Source organism: Amphibalanus amphitrite, unplaced genomic scaffold (genome assembly GCF_019059575.1).
Source record: "Amphibalanus amphitrite isolate SeventyFive unplaced genomic scaffold, NRLGWU_Aamphi_draft 002094F_arrow, whole genome shotgun sequence".
NCBI lineage: Eukaryota > Metazoa > Arthropoda > Thecostraca > Balanomorpha > Balanidae > Amphibalanus > Amphibalanus amphitrite.
The window spans coordinates 1-21,240 of NW_024883587.1; the positions used below are offsets into that span (position 1 = coordinate 1).

General features: G+C 45.8%; 1 long non-coding RNA gene across 6 annotated transcripts; it reads left to right on the top strand.

Annotated features, from left to right (window-relative positions):
- The first annotated feature begins 1,371 nt into the window (after positions 1-1,371).
- LOC122376306 lies at positions 1,372-17,194 on the top strand. 6 transcript variants are annotated; one of them, XR_006255598.1, is made up of 5 exons: positions 1,372-7,792; positions 7,966-8,038; positions 13,821-13,973; positions 14,624-14,729; positions 14,976-17,194. It is a non-coding gene; the product is annotated as an uncharacterized LOC122376306 (long non-coding RNA). The 6 variants fall into 6 exon arrangements; XR_006255597.1 differs by having other exon boundaries at positions 1,372-8,038; positions 13,821-13,981; XR_006255595.1 differs by having other exon boundaries at positions 1,372-8,038.
- The last annotated feature ends 4,046 nt before the right edge of the window (positions 17,195-21,240 follow it).

Below are 21,240 nucleotides of genomic sequence, written 5' to 3' on the forward strand. Positions count from 1 at the left end.
GTAAGGGTTCGCCGCATCTCGTAAAAGTGGACGACATGGTACGGAATGGGCACCATGCTGTCCGCCGTACCGGCAATCTCTCCAATCGGTAGATTGTCCGCCATCAACATCAACGAGACTCTTCGAGACTGGGGCGCCGGGATACGTGGTACGGAATGGGCACCATGCTGTCCGCCGTACCGGCAATCTCTCCAATCGGTAGATTGTCCGCCATCAACATCAACGAGACTCTTCGAGACCAGATCTGGGCCCCCGACGTGGTACGGAATGGGCACCATGCTGTCCGCCGTACCGGCAATCGTAGATTGTCCGCCATCAACATCAACGAGAGTCTTCGAGACTGGGCCCGAAGACGACGTGGTACGGAATGGGCACCATGCTGTCCGCCGTACCGGCAATCTCCAATCGGTAGATTGTCCGCCATCAACATCACGAGACTCTTCGAGACTGGACCTGGGCCCCAAGGCGACGTGGTACGGAATGGGCACCATGCTGTCCGCCGTACCGGCAATCGGTAGATTGTCCGCCATCGACATCAGCGAGATTATTCGAGACATGGGCCGTCGACGTGGTACGGAATGGGCACCATGCTGTCCGCCGTACCGGCAATCTCTCCAATTGGTAGATTGTCCGCCATCAACATCAACGAGATTCTTCGAGATCTTCGAGACCAAGGGCTTGCTAAAAATCCCAGCATATCTACTTTGGTACGGTGTGGGCACCTGGCTGTCCGCCGTACCGGCAATCTCTCCGATTGCCCGCCCTTGCTGCATAGTAAATCCCTGTTGCTGGGGAGTGTGGTGGCGTGCACACACCACACATTGAAAAGAAGATCTGCCCGTGGTTGCTTAGTCTTGCGCCTGTGCTTGTACGGCTCCACAGCTGGGCATCATCGCCGTGGTTGTGGACCGAGCTCCCACGCTAACCACGAAGGCAGGCTGGCTGGGTCGTTCGTGCGGCGACATGCGTCACCTCTTGATTCAAATAACAAATTTAAAGGGACCCTCTCACCTCGAAAAAGTTAACGAATTGGCATGAAAGTGATGTATCTTGGTTCAGAAAGAACAAACATGAATATCCACCAAATTTCGCTTAAAATATTGCTCGTTTTTTTTTTTGGCCATAAGCAGACTGGTTATTGATTCACCTTTTTTGGATCGATTCAATCATTGATTCATTTGTTTTTTGTTTGATTCAATCACTGTTCGATTCCTTCCAAAAAAATTGGTGAATCGATTCCTTTTGATTCAGAGAATGAGAAAAAAGGAATGATTCACGTTTGATTCAGCCAAAAAGTTATTGAACGATTCTTTTTTTTTCATTATATTTAAAAATAAAGATAAATATCAGGGATAGTATTGTATTTGTTGTGTTCTTTTTGTTGGTATGCAATTATCATCACATGGCAGTAGTGTTAACATTTGTTGATGAACTATGTTCGCTTCATTTTTTTTTTTAAGGTTCATGAATCGTTAATTTGTTTGATTCAATCAACCCTGATTCCCAATGAGTTTGATTCAATCATGGCTTAAAAATCAAACCATCCGGACGGTGAATCAAACCTTTCGACTCAATCACGGTGAATCAAACACCAGTCTGGACATAAGACTTTAACTTTTTTCCCTTTCCAGGGCCTTACCTGTTCCTATGACGTCATTTGGAAGCAATAATGTGGTATCTTGAAAGTGCGGGATATGTCACGCGCAATTTAGTATCTATAAAACCATGGCAAAAATTGTCTTACCAAAGTTTAAGTAAATCGGTGATGTCACACATTAAGAGGGGGCATCTAAGTGCATTAGCCCCTCTGAATCCAAAGTGCTGCAACTTTGAATCTAAATATTTTCGATCTAAGGCATTTCTCGATGTTGCGAGTGCCGAAACCGGTGATTTCCAGCCAAGGACCCCAATTTGGGTATCTCAACTCAAAACTAATGTTAACGTGCCTCCCACCTTAACATTAGATTTGAGTTGAGATAGCCAAAATGGGGTCCCTGGCTCACAATTACCAGTTTCGGCACTCACAACATCGATAAATGCCTTAAATCGGAAATATTGAATTTCAAAATTGCAGCAATTTGATTCAGAAGGGCTAATGCATAGGAATACCCCTCTGAATGTGTGACGTCAGCGCAGATATCTAACGAATTTTAAATGTTTGACTAAAACGTTTTGTAGCACGTGGTGGTATATGTTGCTTTGAGCTGCCAAACTATTGCTTCCAAATAAAGTCGCTAGGAACAGCGGAGATCCCAAAAAGTAAACAAAAGTAAAAGTCCAATATCTTGAAAACCGGTGAATATTTTTCGGTGAAATTTGGTAGATATTCGTTTTCGCTCTTTCTGAACCGAGCGACATCACTTTTATGCCAATTCATAAACTTTTTTGAAGGTGGGAGGGTCCCTTTAATCGTATTTGTGTAAATTAACGTATTCTGTCAAATACCGGCGTCCTATTTTTGTGCCGTCCATTCTTAAAATCATCAGTTCACTTGCAGACGATGATTAGAAGCTTTGCTTCCAATGGAATGCACGAAGCAATGACTGCATAATGCATTCTTTGTTTTAAAAACAAAACTGTGCAATAAAAATTGCACAAAACTTGTTCGATATCTAATCTACCTTTGGTGGCTTCAGCTTACCTGACAGTTCATTTATGTATCCACATTGCTAGGAAGCATATCATCCGTCTAATCCAAACATAAACTATTCTCGTTGTTGAAACTGGTGACGCACAAGCTGACGTAACGTTAGTGGAGACTTCATCTCAAAAAACAGCCTGCATGGGCTAAAATCCCGGGGGGCGCGTATGGCTCGTATCATTTGCGAGGCACGCGACGGGAGCCTTGAGGAGCTTTCCATGCTAAAGCGCCTCTAAACCCAGGTCTCACTTGGAGATCGATCTCACTCGGAGATCATGAGTCTGTTGTAGAGTGGCGTCATTTTACGTCCAGTCCACCGAACCAGTGTGCACAATTGCTGGCGGTGGATACCAGACTCCCCCCACGGGTCGTCATGTGCGAGGCAAGGTCGGGGATAAGATATCACGGCAGCAATTGAAGATAAAATTGAGATTCTTTATGTAAATGCTATTAGGCTGCTACATTTGCACAATGAGTGAGTGCAAAGCTTCTCTTTAATTGATATTTTTCATTATTCAAGCATACTATTACCTAATACGTCTGAGTCTACATTCACTTTATCCACGAAAATGCTTCAAAATCGCATTTTTCGTCGGTAAATAGCATTGTAACCTTGCGTCAGTTGACACACGCTTTCACTGCCGCATCCGGACTCTCTGTGCATATTTGTCTATGCATCATGAGCTTAAGTATTGTTTCCTTTTTCGTTAGATCAAGCTTCAACTTCTAGCGCTTAATCGCTCATGCCAAGCAAAGTTTGCGGACTTGTTAAAGGTTAAAAGAAAATATATTTCCTTCAACAGATGTCTATAAAATGAGGCTGCAAATGAGCGGTTTTCTTCTGGCAATTATGGTACTATAGCACGTTGCTGATGGAAGGCGGTCAAGAAAAAGATTATTTGCAGTTGTGCCTCATCGTCACTTATTTGCCAAATGAAATTTCAATTGCTGCTGTTATCCCCGGCTATAGTGTCTACGGTGGCGAGCTTTCTCCGCGGACCTTCAACTTCAAGACCTTCTACTTCAAGACCTTCAACTTCTAGACAACTAAAGGGATATTCTCGTCATACTGTACTCTCGATGACGTGCATGTCGGGTCATCGACATGCATGTTCAATACCATTAGTGCACATGCTGCACCAGACTATATTTACGGACGTTGACTGTTTGCTTTAGGCACTGTTTCAAGCATTGTACGATGGCCGATAACAAAAGTATTTGTTAACGTTTTCAAGTTCCATTCGGAGTATCCGAAACTACGACGCAATGTTAGTCGGAACTAACGTATCTAGTTAATCAGGTTATCGCATGATGTTCTTGCTCATTGGCAAACATTATTTCAGCAGTCGATACGTCCTCCAAACTTCAGTAACTGTTTCTATAGTCCCCGTTCGTCACAAACAACCGTTGACATTTCGTCAACCTTAAATTCGAATATATTAACCGTTTAGACGCACGAGAATATCCCTTTATCCAAACTAGCTAGTGTGTCTACTGTTTTCTTACTAGGCAAACAAAAGTTTGTCACAGCATGTGCGCAGTTCACTTTACCTATGTGCATTTATACTAAAAGCCATTCGTCCACAAGCAATGCATTTGCGCTATTGACGCAAGCTTTCATGAAGGCCAAACCAATGCTGATTCGTCAATGCTGATCGTCAGCTTGAAAGTAAAGATGAGCAAAGTGGTTCAACTGAATCTTATGGTTGCAGTAGGGCATATTAGACGTAAGTGACAAGTATGTGTCAGCAATTGCTTATGCTTCTTAACCCTAGAAAATTTTTATTCAATCCTTTTGGTGATGACGTAATGTGACAGAAAACAGTAGACACACTTAACCTCATCGGGAACCCTGAATGTATGGAATTTTTGAGCATAGGTGCCTGTGAGTGTGTAAGGGTGGATGTGGGTGTGTGAGTATGTATGTGCGTATGTGAGGGTGTGCGTATGTGTCATCTTACACGTAATTTAGTGAATGAGTGCATAGGTACTAGCTTCCAAGTAAATACGTGGATGAGTGCGTGTAGTCAGTGGTGTATGGAACTCGCATTGTGCCTGCCTGCTGCCAACGAAATATGCAAGCCCACACAGAGAAAACAGTTTTGTTGTGCGAAACTTCATGCTGCTGGCAGGATTTACATGCAAGTCACATATTGCAGGTCTACCATAAGCAGAGCGATGTGTCATCTGATAGGTAACTCACAACAACACATACTCTGCATGTCCAGGGAAAGTGAGTTGTGCTCGGAACAGATTGGCCAGACAGTTTTGTCCTATCAAATTCAGAATTGTTTCATCCTCCTCACAGTTGCCATTAACATCAGGAGCACACATTATTGCTAGATCTGAATGCCAGCTACCTATTGCACTGCTGGCACGTAGTTGGAGACAAAGGTGCCGCCAGTTTTCCAGCTCGCTGTTGATACAATGCAATACTGGTACAAAATGTCCGTATTCTGTGTTTTTAGTGTTGTATGTTTGTATATGAGTCTTGCGTCGTATGAACATTACGTACATGAGTTTAAAGTGTTCCCGCGAAAGTAGGTACTGAATTAGCTCACGCCAGGATTGCGTTGCGGAGATATTTGTAGCCCATACAATGTTTTATGGCGTCATTTACGACACTTTCTGTTTTTCTTGTCATTGTATGCACGTGAGTAGTGCCGCATGTTGCGCTTGCAAATCATGTTCTCAATGCCATTTTCTTTTGGTACAATTGGTCACCACTACATATCACTCGCATACACACGCCCAAGCAAGTCCGATATCAATCACTGTCCAGAAGTGCATGATGCATTCAACCACGCATAGAACACTGGCACACCAAGAACATGAACTCACGCAAAAACGAGAGGACTATTACACGACTTCGCATTGGACACACCGCTATCACACACAACTACATCATCACAAGAAGCCCGAGACCGAAATGCAACACCTGCAACACTTTCATCACTGTCAAACATCTGCTACTCACATGCCCACAATACCAACACCACAGGACAAACATACAAACATACTGCAGAGACGCCAACATCCCACTAACACTCACAACACTGCTCGGGGACTTACACCCCGAGCTAACAACACTACTCATCCACTACATACACAACACTGGGCTGATAAATGACCTGTAAATCTCCTCCCCTAGAGCCAAGGACAAAAAAGCCAAAAAAAGCCAAAAAAGAAGCCAAAAAGAAAAAAAACATTCAAAACAATGAGAATCAAAATAAAAGACCCCAGAATGGCAAAATGGCAAAAAAAAAACAAAAAAAAACAAACAAAAAATAATAATAGAAGGGGCAATCCGGCTACCCGGGAGGAGATAGCTAGGAACCCTGACCCACCCCTCAGCCCACCCTTACGAGCCAAGAAGACGACGGACACTTCAAGACAATGGACGGACCAACAACGAAGACGGACGACAGAACCGGGCCCAAATACAGAACGCTGTGGTGGCCCGTAAGCCACAAATACCATACCATACCATACCAGTGCATCATGCAGCAGAAGAAGCTTCATTGAACACACTCGTCATCATGAACGGCATCTTAGGAGCTTCATGAGTTTGGATCTGTGAACAGTAAGTGGAATGGGAGCATAATGGTACACGCTACCAAACCAGATTTTTTATAAACAAAAACATTACGTTTATTACCGTTTGGAGGTGATTTGTTTTATTTGGTCATTGTGTCAATGTCATGTTTGATCATATAGGTAACGAAAAGCGTACCTATTCAAAACGTTTATTCTTTGTCATGATGTGCCTGCAGGTTGTTTTCGCAGTATCCAATAGCAACCGTGTATGACCAGGCGCCCCTTGGACGCCTTGTCTAGCCCCGTCTTCCGGGACTGTGTGATGACTGCCTTTGCAATCTCAAGTGCCAGTTTCTGCCTCCGGCCTATTTCTTTATCAAAGGATGTTGGTAACTGAACGACCAGCTCTGCTCCAAGATTCCAAATCGTTTTACGGTATTTTATGCCTACAAAACGTTAATATTTGCTGGACGCGTTGATGCCCGAATAGGATGACCTTTATTCCTAGATACAGGCATTCAACGTTGAATCAATTACGCTTCTAGCCTTCTGTTTATTGGCTTTACATACTTTTTATTAATATTTATCATGTGTCTAGCCTGCAATTCATTTTACTCACCACCATCGGACGTTACAACTATAAGCTTATAACTACTATATACAACTATAAGCTATAAGCAGCTATTCGCTGACTTGACATATGATATTTTCGCGACGACTCGTTTCGCCCTTCCGCCATGTTAACTAATCATCCGTTACATCTTTATGTCAACAGGTATAGTACAAGTCATCCTTACCGTCGATACCGTAGAAGAATTTGCCGTCGACCACGGAAAACATATTGTGCTTCCCGTTGCTGGTAATTTTGTATTTGTCACTTAGGTGACAGTTACTATAGTTCGTTTTCTTTTTAAAGTTCGGCCCTGACTGTAAACATCTTTTTGAACACAGCACGAGAATTACTGAGAAAATTGGTTAGCGCCCATTGATACCGTTGTGTTAAACGCGGTGCGATTTATTAATTAGTTCAGTTATTACTCCTGACAAATCGTCTATCCCTGTGGGGTTGTAAATATGAGCAAATACGAGCTGAGGGGTCTGGGAAATAGGAGCCAGAAAGAAATAACTTTGATAAAGTTTTTCATCAGTGAAATTCAACGTGCGACAACCATTTTCCTCTTCTTAGTAATTCAGCTAGCAATTCTCGTGCTGTGTTCGAAGAGACGTTTACAGTGAGGGTCGAACTTAGGACGAACTATGGCACCTATCAGCAGATATACGTTCATAATGCAACAAGGGAACGAAAAGCGTGTTCAAAACTTAAACTCATTGTCCTTATGTGCCTGCAGGTTGTTTTCGCAGTATCCAATGGCAACCGTGTATGACCAAGCGCCGCTTGGACGCCTGGACGCCTCGCCCAGCCACGTCTTCCGGGACTGTGTGATGACTGCCTCTGCACTCACAAGTGCCAGTTTCTGCCTCCGGCTTATTTCTTTATCAAAGGATGTTGGTAACTGAACGACCAGCTCTGCTCCAGGATTCCAAATCGTTTTACGGTACCTTGTCCATCACCATCAAGAGATCAACATTTTTGCAGGCACTTACGTACGGCTGGTATGTATTCATATTTGATTGTCAGCACGTTGTAGAATGCTTTACATTTTGTGTGATCATTTACTGTCCTCTTTCCTACACAATGCCAACAACAATGATGTTTGTCATCGTTTGCATGCATCTATTGGGATTGATGTTTGCGTTTACTGACAGACGCTTGTCAACATTTTCAGTAGTGTCCGGCGCGATGCTGAATGCGACCTGTTATCTGTTGGATCTACTCTGTGAGCCCAGACCCCAGTGCAAGTGAGTTTTTTGTCACACCAGTGCCGGATCACTCTGTAATATGTGCAAGAGCCTGTGACTTTGTTTGCTTGGCTAACTAAATGCATACCTACGGAAAACCCTTCCAACGTTGCTTTGGTTTTTAGTAATTTACTGTACTTTTAAAGCAGTGCCTACACATATCAATCAAATACATTCTAAATACCTTAACCCTCGCCCGTATTGGTGTTTTTCCAGCCGCGAACGTATAAGGGGGGGGGTCCGTTGGACCCCCCCCCCTTGCCGTTTCGCCCCTGATCGAGCTAGAGCTTCGCGGAAAAAACAAGCGTGTTGCCCGTGACGAGAGGAAGCCGATGATACCTAATTTTAAGGTCCTAGGTCATTGGTTGACCTTGCAGGTCAGGTCAATGACCCAAAAGTCGGGAAAATCGGAACCTGTTAGAACGTCGTAAAGTGTGGCTGCATTAGGGTTTTTCGGGGCGCTGATCACGAATATCATGTTAGTTTTGATCACAGATAATGTATTTATGCATTTAGTCCAGGTCGGGTCAGGTCAGGTCAGGTCAACCAGTAGGGGTCCTGCCGGGTATTCCTAGTAGGTGTCAACCGCCTCTAACAGCTTCGTAACATGTTACGAAGGCACCAAAACTACTTCGTAAATGTTCATATAGTTGCTAAATTCGAATTCAGCTAAAAAACTGGCCTAGAAACATGTAAAACTCGAAAAAGTGAACCGAGGTCACCAAAGGTCAATGACCTGACCTGACCTTCAGGTGACCTGGACACCCACCCTAATGAATGGGGGCAACATCATATCACATGTTTGAACCCTTGAAACCACGAAAAGACTGCAAACGCGCGGCTAATGCGAGCCGACATACGCCGAATCGCGATTCCGGCCAAACATGGTCTCGAAAAGTAGGTCACAGGTCAAAGGTCATTGGGGTCAGGGTCATGAAATTTTCAGGGTAGGTGTAAAATTGATTAACGCGAGGGTACTGAAAGTTTCGTCGCGATCGGCCGCTTTTTACGCGAGTTATTCGCGAAAAACCATGGGGGGGGGGTCCGTTCGACCCCCCCCCCTATACGGGCGAGGGTTAATATGGTCCTTTCCATAACCATCTAACCGAATTCCCGGTATTATTTTTTTCTGAAACCTTCTCCCTTGCTGGCAGTGGCACTGTTCAACTACAGCGCTGGACGTCGTCTACTTTTTGCTAGAAACAAATGTCATCACCCGTCCATGAACTTCGGGCTGCTCACAACTATATTGCCTTGGCAAGTTCTTTAAGACTTAATACTGGACTTGGGCTGCGAAAGCTAATGACAATTTGGGCAGCTTGATATTGCAATGGCTATGGTGCGAAGGTCCAATATGGCGAACAGCTCGACTATTCACCATTGTCAACGCTTATGATAGCTAAATATCATTTTGCTTGGTGTACATTCACGTCTCGTTTCCTTGCTCCATTTGTACCTCACCGGTCTTCCGTCACACAGGCTTCGGCTGCAGCACAAGCCACATTCATCGGCCTTATCATCAGTTATTCATCCTGCAAGTTTTAAGTCACTTCGTTGTGACCCGGACATCGTCATCTTTCAACGACTTCAAATGACATTTCATTCATCATCGTCGATCAGACTCATCATGTAAAGACACTTCCATAATGCTATCTGCCATCTACGTTTGTGCAGGAAGCAAATATCAGGTTGTTATTAGCTGCGGGCTACTCAGTACCGACTGAACTACTGGCAGTAGTGTGCGAGCACCTAATACTTGTATTGTGATACCAAAGCTAAAACAGATGATAGCTTAGCGTATAGCGCCCTACCGCTTTCCACACACACATAAACAAAACTTGACTTTGGGCATTAGCACCATGGCAGGATAAACAGGCAGTTTGGCTGTTTTTCACTGCTTTCATTGGCAGGTGTTAATGCTCATTCCCGTTTCATGTGATGTTAGAACAGCCCTTCACCATAGTCCTGTTTTCTCCTTCGCTGTTTTCCATAGACATCAGATGCGACATGCACCCCAACGATCGGTCAGGCGCATCACCGTCAATCCGGTCGCCTGTCAATCAGTTCGTAATCACCGTCAGTCTTCGACATCGGCCAACACACTTATCCACATTATCGCCTTACTTTTGATCTTATCAATATGCAAGAATGAGTGCAAAATGCATTGCAATATTGTATCAGTTGATGTTGTATCGCAATGACAACGTATCCTCACCTCACATTTGTTGTGCATACTTGATCACGAATGCTAGTTGTTATACACAGATTCACATGGTGAAGTTTTACTCCGTTGGCGTTTTCTTTCCATTCTTGTAGTCGATCAAGAGCGATTGCAGTTGTACATGCGGCCTTACACATGCGTCCCTTCATGTTAGCTGATTGATATGTTGGACACATTCCTGTGATTCCTGAGTGTGGTTCCTGTGACTCCAAGTAGTTCTGCATTGGTATTGCTTCACTTATGTTGTACCCAAACATCGTTTCTAGTTTTGTCTTAGCTTGCAGCTGTATGCCATGAACACACAGGGTACTGCGCATCTTTATCGTGACATTACTGTAGTTTTGTCGCCTTCGCGGATGATTAGGACCATGAGCTCAGTTGCAGATGCGTCCAGCAGCCACCGACATTCTACATTTAGTCCTATTATCGGTTCTTATCCACATACCAACATGATTTGAACATTTCACACGTTTAGTGATGAAATGAACAGGTATCATCTACTACATTATATTTTCATGTAAAGCACACTACAGTCTGTGAAAAAAGAAAACTATTTGGAGCAACAATCATGCCTTAGACAGTATAGTTGCCATAGATATTACGTTGTGCAGCGGGCAGGCCGGTGCACGAAATGGCGAGTGTGAATGCAGGAATGCGTGTGAAAAACTGTCTAGGTGTGGAGTGGCTGGTTTGTCTTCCGTTACGTTGTAACGGGCTCTTGACGTAGTCTTTTTTTAGTGAAACTAATCATCTTTCGTACTTGAATTAACGTAATTGAAATTTGGCTATCACATTTGGAGCCAACTTATTTGCTGATTGCGTCAAGGGCGGGCAGCGCGGTGCGTGGATGCCTTTTGGTAAAGCTCACGTCCTAATATACTATCCTGCCCTTACCAAGCGTGCATCCATGTTTCCTCCATCCGGCTCCTCGTGCCGCTGCCTGGAATATTAGCCTACGGCTAATATACCAAGAGATGGAAAACTCTTCATCACTTTGGATGCCTTATCTGTCACGGTTATAGGGGAAGACGGGGGAACACCGACCCCCTTAACCTTTCAGGATCTAGTCACGTAATTTTTGGCCACATGGTCAATCTCTCAGTTTCATTGGATTGTCGCATCAATTTTACAAAGATATCAACTAATTGTTTTCTTGTAGTTTCATTCATAATTGCATTACTACACATTTAGTAATGTTTACATTTTGGGGGTAACACCGCCCATTGGGTAACAACGCCCGAGCTCATCAGACAAATATTATTCGCAGATTGCTGAACTATTAAATTTTCCTTCTTATCGTAAATTTCGAGGCGTTATTACGAGCGAGCGAGCGAAGCGAAGTCTTTTCAATATAACGGAAAAATCTCAGTATGAGCGGCCCGGCCCGGCCCGGCCTGTAACGCTTTTGAGAGGCATATATCTCAGCAACCGCTGGACCGATTGGCCTGCGGTCTTTTTTTTGCTGGGTAACCCCATCCCTTCTACCCCGTAATTGACTACTTTTGATACAACTCAGTGACCGTCGTGGCACGTGCCACGTGAAAAGTGTTCAGGCTGTTTTGCAAAAGTCGTGATTTTGAGAGGCTCATATCTCAGCAGCCACTTGGGCGATTGTCTCGCGATAATTTTTGCAGGGTAGCTGCCTTCTACCAACGATCGGATACTCTTGATCTATGTGAGTGACCCCCACTGCACGTGCTAAATACAGAAAGAAGAGGTGCCAAATTTGTTTCCATTTCAATACCTCGGTAATTTCTGGGGCGATTTCCCTGAAACTTGGCATACAGGTAGGCACCCACCAGGCAATGCATTCCCATGTGTTGCAGTTAGGGTGTTGCTGCACGTGCGCACGTGCAGGGGACGCTTCCAGATCTCGAGAATGGCTGGGCCGATTGCGCTCAAATTTGGTACACGGTTGGGGACCGGTTAGTAGGGTGCCGTGCAAAAGTCAGTTTGGACCCCGTTTGCACGTGCGCACGTGCAGAATGCCGCTTCCAGATCTCAGGAACGGCAGGGCCGATCGCGTTCAAATTTGGTACACCGCTAGCGACCGGTCAGAAGGGTGCTTTGCACAAGCCCGTTGGAAGTACCCTCTCGCACTTCCGCACGTGCAGGTCTCACTATCTCGCTCGCTCGTTCTTCGCCCAAAACAGGCGTTTTACTGGTAGTATTTTCATGAAGTGCAGTGGGAACCATTTTACTATATCCCTAGTACAATGTAGTATTCATTTATACAACTACAAAATTTATCAGTACTCATTTATCAAAGTCTCAAAATTTCATTTTCTCAAACTTTTTCATTACCCTCTGAAGAGAAAACATAGCAACAACGTTCTTTCTTTATTTGAAATGCGTCATTCTTACGTCAGGTATCACAATGTGCTATTAAATACCAGGGATGCAGCAACCCGATAAAAGTGACCGCAAGACAATCGCTCAAGCCGCTGCTGAGATATGGGCCTCTCAAAATCATTACTTTTGCAAAACTGCTTGAACACCCTTGACTTTTCACGTGGCACGTGCCACGGCGGTCACTGAGATGTATCAAAAGTAGTCAATTACGGGGTAGAAGGGATGGGGCTATCCAGCAAAAAAGACCGCAGGCCAAAAAGACCGCTCTCAAAATCATTACTTTTGCAAAACTGCTTGAACACCCTTGACTTTTCACGTGGCACGTGCCACGGCGGTCACTGAGATGTATCAAAAGTAGTCAATTACGGGGTAGAAGGGATGGGGCTATCCAGCAAAAAAGACCGCAGGCCAATCGGTCCAGCGGTTGCTGAGATATAAGCCTCTCAAAAGCGTTACAGGTCTTGCCGGGCCGGGCCGGGCCGCTCATACTGAGATTTTTCCGTTATATTGAAAAGACTCGCTTCGCTCGCTGCGCTCGCTCGCTCGTAACCAAACTGCCAAAGTGGGCGGTATTACCCAATGGTCTGCATTTTTCTTTAAAAAAAAAAAATCCTTCAATATTGCAGCACGACGAAAATGGCTCTCGAGCAGAAGTACGAAATGTTTGGATGGGCCATAATTACAGCAAAAAAAAAAAAAATACTACTTCAGGACTATGGTTTCTGCTAATTATGCTAGAAAAAATACCTTTAAAACGTATTCACGAAACGTAAATTTGGCATATATTGTAAATCACCTCAAACAATGCGGTGCACTGCCCATACCTGCACTTCTGTTGACGTCACGCTGCCAAAAGATGGTCAGATGTCGCCCTAGACCGTGGGGCTATTTGAGACAGTATTTAAAATCGCTCTAGAATGAAGATCGTTTGATTTTTGTGTGATATTTTTGCTCAGGGAGGTGTGGAATCGAGCAGTAAATCGCCTGAGCAAAAAAAGCAAGCATAGTTTTAGGTGGTTTTTATTTTATAGCAATTTTAAATACTGTCGCAAATAGCCCCACTGTCTCAAATAGCCCCACCTTACGGTATTTCTGATATCGGGGTGGGCGGTGTTCCCCAAAGGGCGGTGTTCCCCCGTCTTCCCCTGCCTATTAAAAAACTGCCGTATTTCGCATTGTCTGCAGATATTTTCCTACTTCCTTTTTCAGACCAGTCCGGGCCATCGGCTGGCCGTGTCAGTCGCTCCGGAGGGCTGTTCGGGTCCCTGCAGCATAGATCTGTGCTGCGTGCGTCATACCTTGGTGACGTCAGCCGACTGGCTCCGCCCACTCTCCGCCGGCACGCAGCGGCCGAGCGTCGCTGTATGTATGTATGTATGTATGCATGTATGTATGTATGTATGTATTGACGATCAAGAGCAATCCACAATCGGCGCGGCGATTACACTCCTGCAGCTTACTCCACGCGCAGGGAACCGTGGCGTGGGAGGATTGGAGATTGTCGCCCAAATAACGGTTGAATTCCGTTCAAATGTGGTTAGTTGCAATGTGCCACTAAAAAGAATGATCATGATACCCAAAAAACAGCATACAAACCGCTTAGGTACAATAAGAAATTTACACAGTAAACTTAAATCCGCGCCACTTTCGTCTCCTGCAGCACCGAAGTTCCGGCTTCACGAAGTATGCTTCAGTAGGTGACGTCACACAGGCGATGACGGAGTGGTATGGGCGGGAATAACGAGCGACGTAACCCTCACTGCACATGCGTGCTGCAGCATATATCATTTTGGCGGCGCAGCACAACAGCCCTCTAGGCGCCGCTCAGCTCCGGCAGACTAGACGTGACGAGCGCCCAGCGGCCCGGTACGTGCCCTCGCCGTGTTGCCTGTTCCATTTGCTTTGTCGAGTCGACCGCGCCCCGGCCCGGAATAGTTCAACTAGGCTAAAAACCACAGACCATCACCATCCGGCTGTCGAAGTCCACTAGCCCCCCCCCCCCCCTCCCCCAGGTCGCACCCCATGGTGACCAACAACGGACTCTGCTGCTCGATTGGCTGTTCTCCAATGAAGACAACCACTGGAGAGCGCTCAACATCCAGCTCAAAATGGTCTCCTGTGAGTTTCTACCTCGCTGTTTTTTTTTTTTTACCATGGCAAAGCATGTGTCGGTTGTAATGATTTTTATGAGTCGTGATTATCCTGGATCGGTAATTTTAATGCTTTATAGTTAATGGATAAATAAAACTGCGTCGTCAGCACCTCTAAAAGTCACGTACGGAATGTCGAATTAGGACAGTGTTGCTTGTCAGTGCCGTCCCGTCGGTGAACTCTGACCTCTTAATGACCCGCCCCTGCCGCCAGGTGTGGTCGAGACCGGTCTTTTCGTCTACATGGCCGTGCATCATCTTCGGCGGGCTGTACGGCACTGAGCAGCTGTTCGGAGACTGGACAGAGCTGAGGAGCTGCACTGAGCACTGTGCTTGGGACGTTACTGAGCCGCACTAAGTATCTGCACAATCCGGACCGAGCCGCTCTGAAGGCGGGTCGCTACTTCAACCGTTATTGGACTCTCTCCCAGCGCCGCAGCCGCCGGGCCCTCCACACAGTGGTCGGTTCGCACAGCCCTCACACAGTGTCTGGAGACGGCGAACGGCTCTGTGAGAAGGAGAACTGTAAAGGAGGCCACTTCAGTGTTTAAGTGGTGTTCTTGTGGTCTAAAAATTACCAGCTTTAAATGGCGTCGCTCCCAAATAAATACCAGTGTTCTGGGCAAATTCAGCAGTTAAGCTAATTTGTTCTCATTCGATGTCCGGAATGTCGACTTCTTTGTTTTAATGTCTCGAACCGATCATGACGTTGCTGTCCAACGCTCATGAGATAGAGATGGACCCGATCGGCTACGAGACCGAGTATTTGTTCTCATTCGATGTCCGAAATGTCGACTTCCTTGTTTAAATGTCTCGAACCGATCATGACGTTGCTGTCCAACGCTCATGAGATAGAGATGGACCTGATCGGCTACGAGACCGAGATGGACAACTTTGTCGTTTCGGGCGTCTGCAATGAGCAAATGTACGGCATGTGCGAGCCGCTCTGGGAGCCCGATCTCGAGCCGGACGATCTGTTCGAGACCATCGCTCAGGCGTTTATCAACGGCTTCGACCGTAACGCCGGCACTGGCTGGGATGCCATCGTACACGTGATTGAGAAGGAGAACACCGACGTCCGACATGGTGGCCTCTCAAATCAACGTTCTTGAGGAATGGAGGCTGCTGTTGCGCGCTCCAAGGGCGGTGTTAGCCATCAGACAGCGCATTAGGCTCTCAGTGACTGGCATGGGCTTGGGAATTCAGGGGCCTTCATAGGCGCTCAGATATATACCTATATATGTACGCTCTTAGACCGGTGTCGGGTCCTCCAAGGAAGTAGTTAAAGGAAAGCGCAGGGATTTAGGAGTCGTTGTAGGGATTTGAAAACCCTGCCATCATATAGCAATATGGAGTCCTTAGAGACTGCCATTCAGTCTCTGTGATTAGAGTGTGACCTAGCTTGATCTGAAAATGGGTATCAAAATGCTGGACTTGAATCAAAGGTCAGGTTATGGGGATCCTGTACGAGTTGTGACTTGTAGATCTCCTATCTGTAGCAACCTGCATTCAGAGCCCTGTGCAGATTATTGCAGATTACCTCAGAACGGTGTGAGGCTGCTTAGACTAGTATGGTGCTCGTGTAGGGATCATCTATGCGATTTGTCATTTCATGTTTTCATTTATATTGTCACCGCGTTATTAATCAATCAATTGCTGTCAATCGATTGTTATCAACCTCTTGTCAATTGTGCGTCAAGTTTGTTTGTTATTTGTAAACCGGCCTGCCGCTGACGTCAGCCTTCATGGGCCCTGTTATACCGCCCGACGCTGCGCGCGCTGCAGCGCGCTGGGAGCTGAGGCATACCCCTGACGTCACTCGAATGACGTTACGTGCGATCCGTCACCTTATGGTAAATCGCGTTTTGAACAGAGACCTTCAAGAACCTAGTACCAATTGAACAGAAGTTTGAGTGCGAATACTGCTAGCGTGTGGATGGTTCTGGCGCCGCGGTGCTAGCGTTTTGCGATGACGTCATAGCGTAGCGTCAGAGGGAAGTTTGTTGATATTGCCATGGAAACCCAATGCGCCGACGCGCGCAGCGCACTGCACAAGGCCCTATATACCCATGTCGCCCCCACTGCAGCGCTCCGCCGTGAAACAGGGCCCTAGTAACCGCTATGCCATACGCTATAGAACCTGTCGTGCAAAGGTCACGGCGGCACCCCTGAGGCGGCCGCTGCCCGTATCATTAGGAACCCATTGTCGTGACGTCATGACTGTGAACAAAGGTCGCCGTAGGGGCTCTCCCGGTAGCCGGACGGTGACGCGTACGTTAAGCTTGTTTCTCGCCGCGCCTGCGGGCATATTGCTAGTACCTACTAGGGACGGCCAGCATATGACCGCGGCTTTCGGCGACATTGTCAATTCGTTTTCGACTCTGCTGTTCGTTGTACCTACTCGACGCAAGTCAAATATACATAGAAAACGGCTCGGGCATTTGGAGAAGAGCGTCTACTCTGAGGCGAGGGAAGATCACGGAGATTCACTCGAACGACCTTACTAGGTCGCATCGGCCACAGCCAGCTAGGTAACCCCGCGTTCGATGTCTCTCGGACGACGAAGATTCTACATCGTCCGGCCAATCCCGTTTAAGGTCAGCGGGGGCTCGGCTGCGGTTATGGAACGTGACTGGCCGGACGACGTAGAATCTTCGTCGTCCGAGAGACATCGAACGCGGGGTAGGGCCCTGTCGGCCGTCATACGGCTCACGGATAGATTGACACAGACCGTCCCCTTAGCCAGCGCTACGTACAGCGCCCTACGACACTCGAAAGACCGGCTTGGACCCCCCCCCCCCCCAGCACTATCGGGTGACCTCACATGGTAAGAGGATTCTCAGATCGATTTGAAGCTCTTTTGGGGTGGGTATTCATGTGTATAGGTGTCCTGCAAACTGGACCCCTCTCACGAAATTATAGCCAAAGTCCTAGCATGCTTAGCTAATCCAAGCAATCTGAAACGCATTCATAGTAATAAGAAAATGGTAGAATAATGACACTCCCGTACATATAGGTCGGCGAGAGCAGTTCGTGTGTGTGTGTCACAACTCACAACATTATTTCTTGATCTTAAATTCCTTAGCCTTGCGGCTGTCAACACATTCTAATTTATTCAACACATTCTGTGAATGATTTAGTCATTCATACGCGAAAACAAGCTTTTAGGTATTTAAAATATTGGGGGGGGGTTCTGTACCCCCCAGGTAAATTATTGAGAGGGTCCATACCCCCGCTTACCCCCCTGTGGCGGAGCCCCTGCGCTCTTCGGAACAAGAAATGGAACATCTCTGTCTAGGATGATAGTTGGGCCATAAAAGCTTCGGATTTGTGCTAGTCTCAGCCCAAGCTACAAAACTGAGCAGTTTAGTACTATTCCAGCACTATTCCAGTTCAAAACCCTATGTTAAAGGTGAACGAATCCTTGCAGTGCAAAAAGTGCAAATCTCGCAGCGTACCTTAAGCTATGACCTAGGTGAGTCTCGAGTATATAATGTTAACCTGTTGATTCAATGTAGATAGTTAGGAGACAAACTTTCTCAGGGCCACAGCTTTATTAGGTACAATTTCCTCAAAAACATAAGCAGGGGCCAATAGCCTCACTCCACCGGCCACCCACACAACAGACTTAAGCATTTGCAAATTGCAGATGTGCATTCATGGTTTGATTAATTGGAAACTAGATTGTATTGTTAGGCAATGTTGTTGTGTCCTTCATCCTTAGAGATCTTGATGCCAAGTTTACTTAAGATGATTGAAAAAACAATAAGGATTTGTCTCTTTTTCATCTTTGCCACAGCTAATTCTGATACGCGAAAAGAGTAAATGCTTGATTGAAAGGCTTTTGAAAACTTAATAATCCATCTTCAATTCTCATTTGTAAACAATACGAACCAAAATAATTTCCTCTTTGATTGGTATAAACCAATCAAAATACCTTCTTGGTGGAGTGGAGAAAGGAAAAAAACTATCCATTGTAGCCTGTACGTTCTCCTAAGGTAAGTTCAAAGTCTAGCTTCTCGTACACTTGAATTTCACTGACACCTCTTGCTGTTGTTGACGAGTTAGGGCGCGTAGCACCTCTTGTCAGTTCACAGATTAACTTGAAATGTTTCCAATCTGTTCTTGTGCTTCATGCTACAGATGAGCATAAAGCCAAGAACAAATAACTTCTCAAAGCAACTAAATTGCCTTTTTTGTTGGGTTAAGCCATCTTGGTCAAATTAGACCGAGCCGAGCAATCGTTTTGCGATTTTGCTTAACGTCGCTTCTTATTTTGTAACAAACGCGCAGAAAATGTCTATATTGTTACAGCACTACATTGTTTTGAAAAAAAAAAATGCAACATTAGGAAAAGTTCAGCCCAAATGGCTTTACTTCTTGGTGGAATTGTGCAAAAAAAAGACCGCATTACATGCCGGCTGAAAGCAGTGTTTACTCCGAAAAAGACTCATACTTTTGGCGATCCATCCTTGCCCTTCAACGCAACTCGCTGTCCAGACGAAAATATGCTGAATAAATACCTACCGTAATGGCCTTGACCATAATAACAATGTTAACAATTGAACAAAAAAAAAATGAAAGGAAATTTACTAGCGTATAGCAAATTATGTCGTATCCAGCCAAGAGAGGTGCCTATCGTGCCTATTACCGACATGGATCACTTCTCGACAATGCATTAGGATAAAATTACTTATTTATTAATTTTCGTGGTGACCATAATTCAAAAATTACTTTTCTTACATGCTAGTTAAATTATTTCCATTACCGGAAATTGTAATGCTTTATTTTTTAAATACCCAGGTATCTTCGATTTCACTGCGCATGCGCTGGCAGCAGTATGCTGCTTTGCCGCCAAACTTAACTTCTGTTGCTGTCCGCAACTGTCCGTCCCAATACGGTCTTTACTGTTCACTTGTGTTCTCTGGGGTTTTTCGGCTGCAGTACGTTGCAAGAAGATGAAACCATTCGTAAGTTATTTATATAATGAATTGATTTCTTAACTTCATCGGAAAATGTCAAAATAAACCGTGGTAAATGTAAAAAGGGAATGTGACTTTGAATGCTGGGCTGTGACCAGTTTCCTATACCAACCCATACCATTATGTGACTAAGTTGTGGGTAGTCACAGCTCATAAGTTTAACGTAGCTCGTAAGTTTAACGTTGTGGGTTAGTAGATATACTGGCAGGGGCCGGGGGGGGGGGCAGGGGCCAGTGGGGGGGGGGGGGGCAGGGGCCGGGATCCGACTTTGGCCCGTTCCAAAGGCTGAGTTAAGGATTTTAATAACCCTCATCTTTTGCCGTCTCATGATAACAGAAGGTATTTTGCATTACTTTTGCATTACAGACATGCTTATGTATGGAAAAAATCGCCTCCCACATAACACACCCACATGGTAACCATATGGGTTTTAGATGGGCTAGGTGGGCTCACATGGGCATGGGAAATATATGGGCTGCCCACATGGTAACCATATGGGTTTTAGGTGGGCTATATGTGGGCTTATGTGATAAGGGGAGCACATGGGCTGCCCACATGGAAACCATATGGGTTTTAGATGGGCTGGACGGGCCCACGTGGGCATAGGAAGCACATGGGCTGGAATGCATGGTAACCATATGGGCTTTAGATGGGCTAGGTGGGCTCACCTCAGCAGGGGAAATACATGGGCTGCCCACATGGAAACCATATGGTTTTCAGATGGGATAGGTGGGCTTTTGTGGACATGGGAAGTACATGGGCTGGAATGCATGGTAACCATATGGGTTTTGGATGGGCCAGGTGGGCTCACATGGGCATGGGAAATATATGGGCTGCCCACATGGTAACCATATGGGTTTTAGGTGGGCTATATGTGGGCTTATGTGATAAGGGGAGCACATGGGCTGCCCACATGGAAACCATATGGGTTTTAGGTGGGCTGGACGGGCTCACATGGGCATGGGAAATATATGGGCTGCCCACATGGTAACCATATGGGTTTTAGGTGGGCTATATGTGGGCTTATGTGATAAGGGGAGCACATGGGCTGCCCACATGAGAACCATATGGGTTTTAGATGGGCTGGACGGGCTCACATGGGCATGGGAAGCACATGGGCTGGAATACATGGTAACCATATGGGCTTTAGATGGGCTAGGTGGGCTCACCTCAGCAGGGGAAATACATGGGCTGCCCACATGAAACCATATGGTTTTCAGATGGGATAGGTGGGCTTATGTGGACATGGGAAGTACATGGGCTGGAATGCATGGTAACCATATGGGTTTTGGATGGGCTAGGTGGGCTCACATGGGCATGGGAAATATATGGGCTGCCCACATGGTAACCATATGGGTTTTAGGTGGGCTATATGTGGGCTTATGTGATAAGGGGAGCACATGGGCTGCCCACATGAGAACCATATGGGTTTTAGATGGGCTGGACGGGCTCACATGGGCATGGGAAATATATGGGCTGCCCACGTGGTAACCATAT